The sequence below is a fragment of the Sminthopsis crassicaudata genome, chromosome 4 (assembly GCF_048593235.1).
Source record: "Sminthopsis crassicaudata isolate SCR6 chromosome 4, ASM4859323v1, whole genome shotgun sequence".
In the NCBI taxonomy this organism is placed as follows: domain Eukaryota; kingdom Metazoa; phylum Chordata; class Mammalia; order Dasyuromorphia; family Dasyuridae; genus Sminthopsis; species Sminthopsis crassicaudata.
In genome coordinates, this window is record NC_133620.1 from 404,936,185 (window position 1) to 404,954,160 (window position 17,976).

Genomic DNA, 17,976 nt, shown 5'->3' on the forward strand with positions numbered 1-17,976 from the left:
GAAAGGAAGAAGAGAAAAATTTGGAACACAAGGCTTTGCAAAGGTGAATGCTGAAACCTAGCTTTGCATGGATTTGGAAAAATAAAAATCTGGTTTGTAAATGTTTACATTGGCAGTTACATAATTAAATTAGTTTTTCAACCAAAAGATTTATAGAGATAGTCCAAAAAGCATTTGGGAACAAGAGTGACAGTTGTTAAATGTCAAAGCAAATATAAAAAAATAATTATTGAACTGTGCTTAATTGTTTGCAATATGTTGGATCTTTCATTATTTTTGTTGTAGAGCACCAAGGAACAAAATGTTGAGCCAACTTCTAATGCATGTATGCATTATTTAATACTTAATTATAAATTTCTAGAGCACATTTCATAAGCAAATTAAATCAGTCTGTAAGCATCATATTGAAGAAAAAACTACTTTACTAAACTCAAGACTGCAAAAAATTATTAGCAACATGTGGCATTAAAGAGAAGGGGGTTTTGTTTTTGTTTTAATTGATAAATTTTAGCATTTTATTATGAGATAAATGATTTAACAATTTTTTCTTGAAAAGTAGGGTCCAAAAGTTCAAGCATTCTATTTCCATTTGGCTCAGTTGGCTAAATTCTAAGTCATTATTCTTACAATTCAAGCATTCTAAAGCAACTCCCATCTCTTTACACTTAGTGAGCTATAATTAAAATTAAGTAATTGTTGAACATATTGGGAAGTTCCTCTAAAATATGACTGAATAATTTGGGACTATGTACTTAACATTACATTTATCAAGGCAAATCCCATTGTAATTGTTTTCTTCTGTTTCCTCAACCACATGGCATCATGCCATGTAATGTACTTTTTTTGCACTTTAGAAAACTCAATATCTTACTTAGAAACAGCTTTGAAAATTGGCACAGGGCCTATTTGCAATTGATACTAAAGCTTAAATACCTTTCCAACGAAGTTACACTAACTTCAAAATATTCTAGGCTCAACCATTTAAAATGTTTTTGTTTCAGTTACAACACTAATGAATCCCAAATGTTAGAATTTGTTTTAGCTGGTCTAATGCATTAGGGATTTCACTTAAAAGAAAAAGGTTGGATCAACTCCCATTATATAACTGAGAGCAGATCTGTCAATATGATACTATGCATTAATACATATAATATTTGAATGATTTAAAACTTTAGAAAATGTTAAATTCAGAAAGCCTACTCAATTAATTGTCCTACTTTTTCCTGCAGAAAAATAGCAAAATCTTGGTTTCTATTTTCCACATGGAGATTCTATTTCTTCTCAAACTTGGATAGCACAACCTTCACCTTGATTGCTCTATCCTCTTAAAGTGCGGTGAGAATACAGTACTTCCTTACAAATGAAAAAAGGAATATAAACTGTACAAAAGAGTTAGAAAAACACTCTTCAAAGTATTTATAGTCCATTAAGTCTTGGCAAACAGTACCAATTTGACAGGACTTTCAGACATGAACTTATCAAATTCTCTTATCCATCACTGCCTAAGAATGACTCGTGAATAAGATATGAGGATTTCACATTCAAATGCTAGATCTTCAAGAGACTGTTGAGATATATGTGTCCCTCTCTCCACACTTTTTGATTTAACAGAAAGAAACCACTTTTAGAAATAGCACCAAAGTATGATCTTTTACCAAGGATGAGAAATTAAGTAATGATTATCCATCACATACAATTTCAGGAGGCGAAGTCATGAGGTGGGGTGGGGATGCAGGGGAAGAGGAAAGATTATCACATATCCTGAGATAAGTATATACATAATAATTCATGGAATAGGGAAAATGATCCATAAGAAAACCATTCTGTTTTCAGAACCCAAATACCTATCCAACTTTTAGACAGTTATTATCATTTGAAAGTGTATACTTTCATGGAACGAAAATGCTCCTCTCAACTTCCAACCACTATTCATGGTTCCATTTTTTTGGAGCCAAACAGAAAAAGCCTAATCACTCTTTCACATGATAATCCTTTAAATAATTGAAGACAAATCTCATGTTCCTCTTAAGTCTTTTCTCCAGATGAAATACTCTGAATTTATTTTAATAACTGCATTTCAATGCAAATAATTTTTCTTTGTATTTTTATACATTTAAAAAGAGAAGGGATCCATAAGCTTCACCAGACCTACAGATAGGTCTAGAATAATCCCTTTCCTACTAGTCTTCCTCCTCAAATCTCTCCTTTTTCCATCAATTCTCCACAAGGGTATTATTCAGAGGGATTTTCACTGATAGGAGAAGTGTAAACAAGGTATATTCTGGTAGTCTAGTTCTTGTAGCTATATTACGATTAAGTTTTGACCATGTCAGTGCCCTACCCAATAAGCAGCAATATTTTCTCTCCTTTCATTCTCTTCTGAACTCCCTACAAACCAGCTTCTGACAATCATTTAGTGAAACTACTCTTTCCAAAGTTACTAATGATTTCTTAACTTCCAAATCCAATGGTCTTTTCCTTAATATTCATTCTCCTCCACCTCTCTTCAGCCTCTGACACTGCTGATCATTATCTTCTCTCTGGGTTTTCAGGGCACTACTGCCTCCTGAGTATTGTTCTATCTGACCATTCTTTCTGTGTCTCGTTTGCTGGTTCCTGTTCCAGATCACACTTTTTAACAGTGTCACTCAGGGTTTGGTCTTTGATCCTCTTCTCTTCTACCTCTATTCTACTTCACTTGGTGAAACCTGGTCCAAATTCTTTACTGATCTCCAATCTTGTTCTCTAACTGCCTTTATAACAAGTCAAATCAGATGTCTAGTAAATATCTTAAACTCACTAAGTCCAAAATGGAACTCACTATCTTTCCCCCTCTTTTTGTATCACTAGCATTTAGCACAGTGTCTGGCACAAGGGAGGTTCTTAATAAATGTTTATTAATTAATTGGATTCACTGAATAAATTCATGATTCTTTACTACCTGTATATTCAAATACAAATTGCCTCCAAAATGCACTCCTCTTTGCCACTGCCTACTTAGATCTTTTGTTTCCTTTAGTTTGGCACAAACTTTGTCCTTATTTACATGAGGTCTTTCTTAACCTCACTAGTCTGCTAGCACCTGCTTGTTTCAAATTATCTTGTATGATTATCTTGTATCTATATCTACATCTACATACAAATTTACTTCTATATACATACACTTTTATATGCTCATGCTTCCTTCATGGAATATAAGTTCCTAGAAATCAAGGGTTGTTTCATTTTTGTCTTGGTGTCCCCAACAGCTAACATGGTACTTTGCATATAATAAGTACTTTCTAACACCTGGAGATTGTATGGAAAGCTTTAAAGAAACATTGATCTTCAAAAAATTGCCTTTCTATTCCTCTAAATTCTCTGAGTTCTATCAATGTATTAAGTTAGAAGATCATAAACATTATATACAAGCCACATCATCTTTACTCCCTGCGGATGTGGCTTTAAAGTTAGCATTTAATATTTATTATGCCTTGAGCTTTTATATCAGGATAATATAATATTTATTTGAATAACATTTGTCTTTTTGCAAAACCCACAGTTAAAATCATTCTCTATTATGTTGGTCAACATTCTATTTATAAAGCCTGACACTGCCCCTTAAATGAATTATTATAATTATTATATTTATATATTATAATTATATTTATATATATATATTATATATATATATATAATTATATATATATATATTTATATATTATAATTATTATAAAATAAAATTGTCTCTAGATTAGAATCTATTGCTAAAGCAACAGAATTTAATTTGAAGGCAAATAACTATTTAATTCACTGTGTTATCCTTTTTGTTTTAGCTACACGGAAATGCAGAAATAAGTCTATTAACTAAGTTCTTCTCCTCGTCAGACCCAACCGTCTATGAACAAAATCCTATCCCCTTCTTCCTCCTCTGTTCTTGCTGATATTTCACACCTTTCACATCCATCCCCTTGCCATCACTCACACCTCTTTAGGTATCTCTTCATTTCTCACCCAGCTAAACTCATTTTGGGCTTTTATTGGCTTCTCCATGAGGCTCTACACCCCATTCTCACCTTCTCTGTACCACTGTCCAGGGCTTAGTACAATACATGACATATATTAGACAGTTAAATGTTTGTTGACTAAAATTTATTTATTTATACAATGGCTGCTTTAGTTCAGATCATTATCAGTTCTGGTCCCTGGACTGTTTATTATAGTCTCCTAATTAGTCTCCCTGCAACCAGTTCCTCACTTCTTCAATCCATCCTCCATAGAACTGCCAACCGATATTAATCATAGTTTTGAACAAGTAAATTCCCCTGCTCAAAAGAGTTTAAGTAATTCCCTACTGTCACTTAGAAAACTACAAACTCTGACATTTGAAGTCACATCTGACTTCAACTAATCTTTCCAGATTGATTTCACATCATTCCCTCTCACATACTCTATGTTCCAACTGATCCACTAATTGTGCTCCACACATAACCACTCCATTTCTGCCTGCTTCTAAGCCTTTGCATAGGCCATCTCCCATGTCTAGAGTGCTCTCTTCTGTCTCTGTCTCTCAGAACCCTTAGCTTCAAGACTCATTTAAGTACCATCTACGAAAGAGGTTTTTTTGGGTTTGTTTGTGTTTTTTTCTGGTCAGATAGGCTCCTAAACAGATACTGATGACAAAGAATGAATCTCTTCTTCCCCTTTTTCTTGGGAACTGAAATCAATCAGAATATTCCTTCTAGTAATTTTTCTAAAGAAAAAAGGTAGTAAATTTTACAGTTTTCAGTTACTTTTTAAAAGGCTAGTTATTCATTCAGACAAAAGTAGTAAACTATTTGCAATTGTTTTCAAATCATATGTATTGTTACACTGACTTTTCAAAAGTGATTTATCAAAGATTTATATACATGCATGTGTGAAATTTGCATGTGAGTGTGTATGTATGTATAAAGAAAATACAAAAAGGCAGGCATTACTATTTGCACAGATCATCTTTAAAAGTATGTTATATTTTTCAAGCAGTGAAATGATGCATAACCTACAATATATACAGCTTATTAATTTGAAATATAATGAAGTTTTATTTCTTCTTCAGTTAAGTCACAATGACTATTAAGTCATTTTGAAACAATATTGCATTATAACTCACTCTTCTATCTCAAGGACTTATAACAGAAATCACCAATTGTATTTTTTACCCAGCAAATAGTTTTAACAATCCTATTGCATAGTTAAGCATACAACATAAAGATTTCAAGGCTTAAACTGATAATTTACTTTTCATGACATGTTCAAACATTTTTATTGACTGAGTCCATATTTCAAAGACAAGAGAATATATAACACCTGTTCTTTAGAAATGTTTAAAGTTTTTCAACTATACAATCTATGACAACTGCTTAAGGGTCCAAAATATCAAGGATAAATAATGATTATAAGAGGTAATTACTGTGAATAAGTCAGAAATTTACTTATCAGAAAAAAGCACTTCTTAACAAAGGCACCAGTATGTAAACACAAGTAGAGATATGGCATATTGTTTGGTTTACCTTTTACTTCATGATGGATTATCCACAGTACAATAATATTAAAAGGTTTTGTATCTGTTGCAACATCCAGACCCCTTACCAAAGGTAGGCTACTATATAACCTTTCACATTACAGTATTAACCCTTTCACATCATTATTATTCTTTAATGTTGAAACTAGATGCATTATGAAATTGGCCCTTACACCATCTTTCAAGAGTTTAAAGGTTCCAAGTAATTCATTAAATAAGAAAAACTAGAAAAGTCTGCTTTATAGATTTTTAATCCAATGACATTAAATATTTTATCATTATTATAAGTATAAGAACATACAGTAGATAAAACCCAATATGTATAAGAACAAAGTATATAGGCTAACTGCTTGTCCTATAGTTAGGTGCTTTGCTTTACACAATAGGAAGATTCCTTATAAAGTCAGTTGTAAAGTGAAATCTTGCAGGGGAAGGAGAAAGGAACCATATTTTAAATATATTAGAGAAGACCATTATAAAAGTGCTACTCCCAATATTTTTTCATAGCATGGTGATGACTAGGGATTCTTGAAGACTATACCAGAGGACTACAAGCTTTGAAAGATTCTACCAAGCTAAAAAGACCCAAATACAACTCCAGGAACAATCTATATGTCACTTTCAGGAGACCAGTCCAACTAAAGCTAAAAGAAGCTCATCATAAATGATTTGGCTACTGCTATGAATTATTTGGCCATAGGAACTTAACACACAAGATCGTCCTCAGTATTGTAGTTTCTAATCAGTATGGCAGTAATCAGAATGGCAGCAAAAGGGCACTAAAAATCACAGTTTTGTGATAAAAATTATGGTTTTTTAGACACATAATATAAACATTTGAGAGGCAGTATGGCCTGGGGAATAGAAAGCTGACTGATCTCAGAACCAGGGACACTTAGGTTCAAGTTTCACCTCTGCCACTGGCAGTGGTCAATTCTCTAAGACTCTAAGATGGAAAGAAGGTTTCAGCTTGCATTGGTAGAAGAGAACTCATCTGCCCCTATCCCATGTAAACATTTAATTCAATTGGTATACTGGAGCAAACTAATAGCATTAACACTAACATTCTCATTTTAAGTGAAATCAGAAGTAGATAGAAAATCTATCTAAATGCTAGGATAGTTAACAGACCTCCTTGCAAAGATGAATACAGGAGTTAGCAGAGTTAGTTTCATCTAGCAACCAAACATAATAAATTACATCTCACAGATGACCAAAATCATATACTCAACTCAGGTGCTGCTTCCTTTGATAAGATTTTCCTGACCCGATGTATGAGGTATCAGTGTTCCTTCATCCTCCTCAAATTATCTCAACTCTACTAAACTGTGTACTAAACTATATCCACCTAGTACAGGATTTCTAAACCTTTTTTGTGTCCTACACCCATTTGGGAAGTTGACAAATCCCATGGACTTCTATAATATTTTTAAGTATATAAAATAAAACAATTACAACAGAAATCAGTTATAGTGAAATAGTTATGAAAATATTAAAAATTCTAAGTTCACAGATCCTCTGAAATGTATGTATTTGGATCTTGGCTAAGAATCTATAACCTCATAAAAAGAAATCTTCTTGAAAGGAAGGGCTGTTTCATTTTTGTCTTTGTATCTCTAATTCTAAGAGAGACACTATCAAGAGGCATGCTGAAACCAGCTCTGACTTCAAGAGTCATTGTTATATTTCAGTGAGACTTAAATCTAAGAAATCTGCTCTTGTTCTATTGTTTTGTTGATCATCTAGAACAAAAAGAATGTTAGTAATTCAGATTAAACTTAAAAGTGTGTGTGTGTGTGTGTGTATGTATATATATATATATATATATTTCCCCCCGCCCCCCGAGAGCCGGAGGGAAAATTTTTTTTTTTCCTCTGCAGAAAGTTGTTGAACACTTCCCAGTACATTCCTGTATTGCTTTATAAACATTGCCTGATCTCAGCAAGAACTCTCAGGCAATGAAGCTATCACCAGATGGGAAGCTTAAGGACTGGAGGCTGCTAATAATAACAATAACAATCAGCATTTATATATAACTTTATGGTTTGCAAAGCAACACTTTGCATATATCCCATTGGAACCTCACCCCTGAGCAGTATGCCATAATGGATAAAAATCTAAATTTGAAGACCTGGGTTCAAATCCTACTTCTGATACTAATTTTCTGAGTCTGAGCAATTCTTTAATACCTTCCCATTATGTTATAAACAAGTTTTGATCAGTATTGATGTAAGGAATTCCCACACCAGCAAAAATCACAGACCCTTGATTCTTATTTATTAATATAGCAGAAGTGCTTTGTACAGAATAACTTAATAAATGTTTGCTGAATCAAATGACCAAGTTAATATGCACTTATTTAGCACCTACAAGTCAGGCATTGTACTATGTTCTAGGAAAGTCAAGCAAAAAATAATCCATCCTCTCAAGAAACCTACTGGCTAATGTGGGAGAAAATATGCAATTAACTGTGTACAAATAAAATATGGAAGGAATAAATTGGAGATAATCAACAAAAGAAAGGCTCTAGCATTGATGACCAGAAAAGACTTTTTGCAAAAGGAAGAGTTTTATCTGAGACTTGAAGGAATCCAGGGAAAGTGGGAGGCAAAGTGAAGAGGAAAAGGATTTTAGCTATAGAGGACAGTAAGCAAAAATGGTAAGTTAGGAGATGAAGCGTCATGTGTTAAGCAGTTGGTGGTATAGTGGATAGGGTGCTGGGTTTGGAATTAAAAAGATCTGAATTCAAATCCATTCATGGTTGTTGTGAGTCTCAAGTGAGATAATAATTATAAAATCACTTAGCACAGTGCCTGACACATAGTAGGTGCTATATAAGTGCTTATTCCTTTTGTCTTCCACCCCTTATGTGCAAGGAACAGCAAGCAATGTCACTGGATCTCAGAAAGGACTAAGGTATATGAGGACTAGAAAGTTGGGAAAGGAGCAGGGTATAAAGGTCTTTATAAATGTATATCAGAGATTCTTATGGTGAGAACAAAATAAAAAAAAATTATCTATAATTTCCTATCCCCAGGTAGAAGACATTTTAGAATGCTTTATATTCTGATTTAAGTCTATTCCTACATTATATTAGTGGCCATTCAAGTAAGACATATTGTAACAGCTTTGAAAATAAGTATAATTTTACCACATTTTCCCAGCTTTGAAAATAAGTCTGATTTACAGATCACAGAAATTTCCAGAATATCATCTCTTTGCCTGCCATGATCCTCTTTCCAGAAAAATTAATTCAGTAAAATAATTATTATTTTTTCCAGTAAAATAAAAATTAACTTGCCTTGGACATCAACAAATATTTCCAGTCAATTTAACCATTATACTATATTTCCCAATCATCTTTCATTACTTGTCATGCTTCTATAATTTTTAAAAAGTCTAGTGAGCTTTTTGTTGACTTATGAATCAGCATATAATCTAATGGGAGATCAGTTAAAATTGACTGTCTTCAAATTCACCAAAAACAACAGGATCAAAGACTTAGAGCTAGAAATTACCTTAGCGGTCTTCTAGTTCACACTTGCATTTTACAGATGAAGAATCCAATGCTCAAAGAGATTAAATGACTTGCCCAAAGACACAAGAATATTAAATAACAGAGTCATGAGTCAAATCCATGTGTTCTCTTTCAAATTATGAGGGACAAGGTCTGGACCTGATCTTGATATAGGGAACTAATGGATGAAGAAATTACTTTTAACCTTGCAGGTCAATAACTTTTCTGCAAATTGAAGTCTTAGAGCCACTAAGTGTGAGATCTTCTTGGCTACAAAGCCAACTTTTTATCCACTATACCACCGTTCATTTGAACTTGCAATTTATAATTGGCACAAAAGTTGTCACATTAGACTTTGCACTGTGATATATAATGGAAAACAGGTTAATGTCAAAGGAAGATAACAGTGCTTCTAGTTCAGATTCTAGATCCTCAGATAGTACAGATTGTCCTGGTGACAATGAGATGCTACTCAGACTATTCTGATGAGAAAAGAGTAACTATAATAAATGACTGAAATCAGGGAAGAGAAGCAACAGAAACTTGTTCCTCATGATGACTCTACAAAAGTTCTTCAATCACAGAGCATGAGAATGGCACCTGTAAATACAGATTCTACTATCCCTTTTCCTAAAGAAAAAGACTTAAAGTACAAATATAATTCTTTCACATATGTCAGGAAACAGATGATCAACACTAGAAATTAGGAAACACAATTTTTAAACCCTTTCTCTTTTTTTTTTTTCTTTTTCTGAGGCTGGGGTTAAGTGACTTGCCCAGGGTCACACAGCTAGGAAGTGTTAAGTGTCTGAGACCAGATCTGAACTCGGGTCCTCCTGAATTCAGGGCTGGTGCTCTATCCACTGCGCCACCTAGCTAGCTGCCCCCGGACTCTTTCTCAAATAAAAGAAAAAAATCACAGGTAAAAAGAAAAAAAATATCTAGGATGCTTTTCCAATATCATATTTATGATTTTTGTAAACAAATACTGCATGTCTCAATTTAAGCATGAGGCCCATTAAATTATCAATATCAACCACAGACAGAGACCAAGTTAAAACAAAGGAAAAGCAATGAGCCTTCCAACATTCAGAATTACCTTTTTTTTTTTCAGTGTAGTATCATTGCTTGGTATTGAAATATATCCTGATCCAAAAGGCCTCAAATTCAACAATGACGAGATGAAGGCCACTTTTATAGGAATCTGTGAAAAAGGAAATACAATCAATCTGTGCTCAGCATAATAATAATGAGCAAATAAAAAGTAATAACAGTCTGAAAGCATACAAGTAATAGTACCACTCTATTGATAGTTAAATGACATGTGAATACCTTCACATTCCACTTTCTTTAAATCCTATGCTCAGCTTTCTAACCTAGCTAGGCAATAAAACACACACACACACACACACACACACACACACAAACCTTTCATTTCCTGATAAAAATTTTAGAAAGATACAAGTGGCCTCTTAAAATTAATAATAAACATTAATTTATGGGCAGCTAGGTGGTACAGTAGATAAAGCAGCAGCCTTGAAGTCAAGAGGATCGGAGTTCAAATCTGGTCTCAGACACTTAACAAGTCCTAGTTGTGTGACCGTGGGCAAGTCACTTAACACCAGTTCCCTCAGCAAAAAAAAAGAAAGGAAAAAAAAAAGAAAAAAGTAATGATAAGTCTTTGGCTCTGAGAGTATCATTGACCTTTTATTAGAAATGCAAACATTATTAATAATATAATTAAATTACTAAAGGAAATAAAATAATAATAAGAGAGTGCTCAGGAGTCATAGTCTCAGAAATTACCAAGAATAATTCAATGCAATTCAACAAATATTTATTAAAAGTTTATCATATAAAAGCCATTAGGTTAGAAGACTAAACAGGGAAACAAAAATTTAAGGAGAAAAAAAAAAAAAAAACAGTTCATACCCTTGAAGAGGCAACAACTAGAAAAATGATTAACTTTACTACAAGTAAGAATATGTTTAAGGACATGGGGGGGGGGGTTCAAAGGGTAGTATGAGATATTTGAACGAATTGAGATCACTTTTGAGCAAGAAGACAGAAAAGACTTCCTAGAAAAGATGACATCTGGGATGAGTCTCAAAAGAAAACAATTTTGACAGACAGAGATCTATGAGAAGCTCTCTGCAAGCATACCCAATAAAAGAATGTAGGACCAGATCAAGGGAAGGTGAGTCATACCATTTGGCTAGAACTTAAGAGTATGAGTGAGGGGGACAAGATACAAATAAGCATATAAAGTTTATAGGCATATACACTTTCTGGCTTCGGGAGACAGCCTCAATGTCAAGGTCTCTTTGCTAACCTTGCCTAAATACTGGTCTGGAGTTTCCTACATTCTGTCGCCCTATCTTCTAGTTTTTCTTGGTCAGGCTCTTAAGCAGCATTTTTCAAATTACCTTTGCCATTCAATTCTAGATTTGAAATATATTGATGAAATAGACAAATGTGTTTTATTGGGCTATGGTCCCCACATAACTTATTGATATAACTGCTGGTCTAGGCTACAGAACATTAGGATTAGAGTCCTTCTACTCTCTGACTGTCCTTTTTCTTAGCTAAGATGTGCTCAAGGTATATGTACAGTTCAAATTGAGCCTAGTTATTAACCTGCTCCCATCTTGGGTGGTAGTAGTCCCAGAAATAACTATCTATCATGCAAGAAAACAAGAACAAAACACTCTGCTTTGTCATATTCTTTAGAGACATGGGGAAAGAACTGAAAAACTTTGATGTTTTTAATATTGTAGTTATTGAAAATTTCAGTCTCAAATAAGAAAATAGTATAACTGTTCATTCATAACCCAAAAAAGGCAGATTCATGTCTGAGAACAAATGCAATTTGTTTTTTCTCATATTTATTTATAGCAGTGTAATTTCCAAATTCCTTCCATAAAACATTGGAGCTCTATACAAAATGATTAGAAGTTCATTGAGAAAAATTTCGTGGGAATTACCTGTATATCAGAATTATTTCTTACCTGTAGTAATTTTTGATATAAAAATAGGTTTCATATTCTCTGTTTTGCTCCAAATTTTTCTTAATCGCCCTTTGGATACAGAGGTGTTGCATATTCCAATAAAGCACATTTAACTATCCCATTAATATATTTCAAGTCTAACGGTTCCATGTCCAAGTTAATTTGGGAAATGCAGCTTGAGAGCCTGTCTAATGAAAGGGAGAATGGAAATAAAGAAGGGATTGGTCAGAGTAATATAATCTATCATTGACTAAAATCCTTTTCAATTAATTCACTGAGGAATGAAAAAAGGATGGGGGAAGGGAGAAAATAAAGACTGGATAATGATTAATATCCCAAATACTTTCTTCCATATTAATAAAAGATTCTGCATTTAGGCTTTCTTGGACCAGAGTCAAATTGTGATGCAATTGTTTTCCTCAGATTTCAGAACTTCACTAAAGGTTATTCTCATTGAATATGAAAGAGTTGGAAGGTAAATGCCACCTTTATTTCTAATAAGAGTTAATTGTACTCCACAGAGAAAGAAAGACAGATGTTTCTAATGGCTGTAATATTTCTTGTTTATGGATAACTTATAAAGAAGTAAAACTTTGTATAATATAAATTGTAAAGCTCCTAGAAGGCAGGACCCTTCTAAATTTTCTTTCCTTTGTTCAGGACCTCAGGTGGTATCATATACACATAAATTCTTAATTTCTGCTTTTTTTCAAGACATAAAAAACTTCTCTATATATTCTGGGAGAAAAAATTCAAGTAAATGAAGAATGTTCATTATGATGTGCATTTAGACAACCTATAGAACTAATTCATTAATATCTCTTGGACAGACACTACAATTAGATGAGAAGAACAGGGAGATGGATTGACTTCAGAAAACAGGAAAAATTCCTTGGTAAGCCCAAAAACAAAAACTCATTTTTATACTAATATTCTAATCATATATTGTAAAGAATTAAATGAGTTTCAAAAGGCAATGAAGTGGTTCATGATTAGTATGAAAAAAAATAAACACATAACAAATATAGAACTATGCAAGAAAATTATGCAAAAAAATGGAAGAAAAGTACAATTTTTGTCAACAAAAAAAATATGAATGAAAAAAGATGGAGCAAATCACATGGAAAGAGAAAATGATTGCCTATAGGAAGTCTGCTGGTTCTATTGATTTCTTCCTTAAGTCAAGAGAAGTTAAGAAAGGTCTCAGTATTTGGGGTGAAACTTATGAGAAGACAGTATAAGAGTGACACAGAAAAAGCAAGAATGGAAGGGCTGTAATCAGCATCTTTGGAAAGAAAACCCAAATAAATGAGATCACAGTCCATCTGAGTAAGTGAAAGCATCATAAAGTTGTCAGGTCTTCTTCAATATCAAACACCTTACTTTGTGTCTTTTTTCTTACAAGAATTGTTAGCACCAAAATAGTGGGGGGCATGGAACAGAGACAGAACTAAAACAGCCAAAATAAGGCTAACACACCTCATAACTATCAGATAGGCTAATATGACAGAAAGGAAAACGATAAATATTGGTGATGTAAGAAAATTGTACACTAATGCTTGGTGGAGCTATGAACTGACCCAACCACTCTGGAGATCAACTTGGAACTATACAAAACTGCAGTCTCACTACTAGGTATGTAACCTAAAGATATATAAAAATTGGAAAAGGACCCACATGTATAAAAGTATCAATAGCAGCTCCTTTTTTAGTGACATCATTGGAAATTGAGGAGATGCCGACTAACTCGGCAATGGCTGAACAAATTGTGATATGTTATTATGATGCAATACTACTATGCTATAAGAAATGATGATCAGGCAAATTTCAGAAAATTTGGAAAGACATGAACTGATGCTGAATGAAGTGAACAGAATCCAGAAACCATTATATACAGTATCAGCAACAATAAGCAATGATCAATTATGATCAGGCTCTTCTCAGCAATACAATGATCCAAGACAATTCCAAAAGACTCATGATGGAAAGTGTTATCCATAAGTAGAGAACTTTTTTTTTTCCCTTTCTCATGGCTTTTTCCTTTTGTTCTGCTTCTTTTTTCATAACATGACTAATACATTTAACATGATTGTACATGTATAACCTAGATCAGATTGCTTGCTATCTTGAGGGGGCAGAAAATGGAAAGAGTTAGGAAAAATTTGGAACTCAACATCTTATAAAAAAGGACTATTGGAAATTAATTTTACATATAATAGAAAAAAAAAAAAACAAAATACTATTAAGTAGGGGAGGGAGGGAAATAAGACTGGCAAAGCTGGATGATCTTCTGTTCCTAGAACATGTTATCCATGTGAAAGTCATAGTCTTGAGATTATCATTTTAGTTCATAAGAGTTTTATGACTAGAAGCAAAATTTAGCCAGCTTTCATATATCACCATGGAATCTGAGATTGTGGTCTCTGATTAGTATATCTTCACAGTCTTTGATATCTCTCTCTCTCTCTCTCTCTCTCTCTCTCTCTCTCTCTCTCTCTCTCTCTCTCTCTCTCTCTCTCTCTCTCTCTCTTTTTTTTTTTCCCGGAGGCTGGGGTTAAGTGACTTGCCCAGGCTCACACAGCTAGAAAGTGTTAAGTGTCTGAGACCAGATTTGAACTCCGGTCCTCCTGAATTCAAGGCTGGCACTCTATCCACTGCGCCACCTAGCTGCCCCCTCTATTATCTCTCAAAGAGCAATTTTCTAGTCAATCAATCAATAAACATTTATTAAGCACCTACTCTTTGCCAAGCACCATGCAAAGAATCCCAGAGGCTAATTCACCACCAATATGAAGCCTTTCCCAATTCTTGAATTGTGTGAGCTCTGCCTTTCTAATTACCACATATTTCTTTCTATTTATTTTCTCAAATTTATACTTATAAATGTACTCTCCCATTAGAATGCAAACAAGCTTCACGAAAGCAGAGATCATTTTATTCTTTGAATTTGTAACCCCAGGACCTAGCACAGTGATTGGCAAATAGTAGACGACTAAATGCTTGTTGCCTGACTGGATCCATATATCTGATCCAAGTCCATAGCATCCTCTTTATTATATGTATAACCAATCTTCTGAGACTTTTAACAATGACGCTCATCATAAGAATCAAGCAAAAGCATAAATTAGACTCTGGGGAATACCTAGAGATCCCATGGTGAAGGCATAGGTGGTTGTTCAGAATAACCAAGAACTGCAGGACTGGGTGGGAGAGCTAATAGAAATTAGAGCAAGATAATGCAGGTCACAGCAAGTTTAGAAACCAACCCAACTCTGACCTCAGTTTCATTCTTAAGAGTCATATGTCATTTTTTACAGATCATGGCTTCTTAGCTATAATCTCTAGACTAGACATTTCTTGGATCTTTTTTCTATTTCCAATCTCTGCCATTTCTATAGCTAGCCTCAGCCAAACACTGATAGTCCCTTCCAGCTCCCAATTAGAAAACAACAATAAAAACCTTACCTATAAAATCAGCCAACATTCCCAGAACTCCAATTTCCTCTTTTTTCTTTCTGATCTGTGCTCCTAAACCCTATAGGCTGTTCTCTCCATCCTTTATATTCTATTATCCCACAGTCTCTATCCAGCCCTCTCTTTGGACTTTTCCTATCTGTATCTGCCTTAGACTTTTCACAATTCTTTTTAAACCCCATCATTAATCCTCTTAAGTTTTTGTTTGTCTATTTTTAAAAAATCTAATTCTATAGAATAAAATGTTCATTTCAGGCTCTCCTCCAACAATATATTTCCTATACCTACATTAAAATCATACAAAATTATATGGTTGCCATTGAGATAATTTAGACAATGCTCTAATCAGTAACAAACAAGGCAAGAACCTGGGACACATGCTCATTAAAGATGTCTCCCTCTCTAATACACAATCCACAAGGAAAAATTCCTTACAGATGATGAAGTTCTCCAGATAGTCTGATTATGATATTGTGCTGATGTATTGAGCTTTGAAACACTGCAGAACCTTAGTAAAGAAATCCAAATTCAGTCAGAGTTGGACCTAACCAACCACAAAGCAAAACAAAAAAAAAAAAAAAAGTAGATGAAGATTGGCAAGACATTCTATGTGTTGGATATAAGGATTGTTCAAACAGTGAAATGAACCCAAAATTGAATCAGAAGAAAAGACTAGACTCAGCTGCATTTAGGAAACCCCATAACACTTTCAATGTCTCCAAGATTTTTCTCAATATAAATAAGTCATCTTTTTAACTCCTACATTCTTCTAATAATATTATATGGCTGTGAATCATGAACTGTTCCCATCTACTCAACTTAAATACATCTATGACCTGTATGTTCCCTATAGATCTAAAGCTTTCTATGCCTTCTGGGCACTCTTACAACCCTATGTCCTCTCAGAAATTAGAGGTAAGGAAGAGAAGACAGCACAAGAAGTCTCCTCAAAGTATTCCCTTCCAAAGGTCTGAAGCTAGGAGTAGGAGCTGCAGCATCCCAGCAGCTCATGCAGAAACCACAGCAGCAAAGGCAAAGTAGGGACCCCTGCTTGCCCCCAATATCATAGGTTACTAAAAGAGGCCTGAAACCAGTGCTCCTATCAAAGCCACTGCAAAAGACAAAATCACCAGAAGTACTAGGCAACTCCAGCCTTGTAGGAGAGTTGTGCCCAGCAAAAATCGATGATACTCAAGCCCTGTCAAAATAATGGCAAAGAACATGACCAACTCCTAAGTGGAATGTGTAGAAAGAAGTAAACAGAGAAGGATTAGGGCCAAAATCCATGTGGGGAAACAGGGAGACAGACACAAAAGCCAGGTATATACTGGGTCTTAATCCTAAATACTCAATCTAGAACTACATCCAGACTAAAGAAGATTTAGGATTAAGAAGGAATAAGTGATTATAAAGGATTTTCATATTAAAAGAGGAGAAAAGGTAAGTGTCCCATCAGAATCTTATGCTTTTCTAAGTGAGTGGTATGAAGAAAATAAGGAAAGACAAAGGACAGGGTCTCAGAGTAGTCTCAAATTATAAATTTTAAAAGAGGAAACAAAAGGAAGGAAAATATATTAATGAAAAAATTAAAAAGTGGAAAATACTCACCATTTTCCCCAAGTGTGATACACAAGAATATATAAACCCAGAAAAGAGACACAGGGAAAGGAAATTTTATGAACTTCACTCTTTTTTGAACTGGGCAAAGATACAAATAAAACAGTCTGGTGTGGAAATACATTACAATCTAGAGAAAAACAGGGAAATAAAGGGAAAGTGAGGCTTAAGAGGGAGAGAATATTCACAAACAAAAAAACCTTTAACTTCATAGGGTAAATCATCTTGGGAAGGAATCAAAAGTTGACAAAATGCTTAAGATCCAGACAGAGATTTTGCTGGACTGTGTGACTGGAGGGTAAGAAGCATTAGACAAGTTCAGTGATAGATTTCTGGTGTTGATCATATTTCTTTTCTTATACTACCTTCTGTTTAGAAGGAGAGAAGGAAGAGTGAAAAAGTAAAAGACAATATAACAAAAAAAAATTAATTAATTAATTAACCATCTTAACCATGAATGAGGATGGGGATGAGTAACAAAATAGATTAGAAAGCAGAATTCAAAGATATATCATTTACAACAAATACATTTGAAAGATAAATCGCTTCATTCCTTGTATTTGTATTCCCAGAAGCTAGCCCAGAATCTAATGTACAGTGACATTTAATAAATGCTTGCTGAATGATTAAAATACACAGATTTAAAATGAGAAGCCAGAATAGAATTTATTGTACATCAAGCATTTCAAAAAGGGAGAATAGCATTAAAATTTTAGACAAGGAAACAATAAAGATAGGGATAAGGACCAGACCTCTGATTTCATTGATTAAAGGGAACTCCCAGATGAGGTAACTCCCTTTACCTATGCAAATCAGCA

At 34.0% G+C, this 17,976-nt stretch overlaps 1 protein-coding gene across 10 annotated transcripts in view; it reads right to left on the minus strand.

Moving 5' to 3' along the window:
• DISP1 (dispatched RND transporter family member 1) overlaps positions 1 to 17,976 on the minus strand; it is a 243,168-nt gene that overhangs the window by 186,417 nt on the left and 38,775 nt on the right. For 4 of the 10 annotated variants that reach the window (XM_074262670.1, XM_074262663.1, XM_074262662.1 and 1 more), the window contains exon 2: positions 10,159 to 10,263. The exons of 3 other annotated variants lie outside the window; for them this stretch is intronic. The gene's annotated coding sequence lies outside the window, so the exon portion shown is untranslated. The remainder of the gene's footprint in view (positions 1 to 10,158; positions 10,264 to 17,976) is intronic. 3 more of the 10 variants (XM_074262656.1, XM_074262660.1, XM_074262654.1) reach the window with 1 other exon arrangement.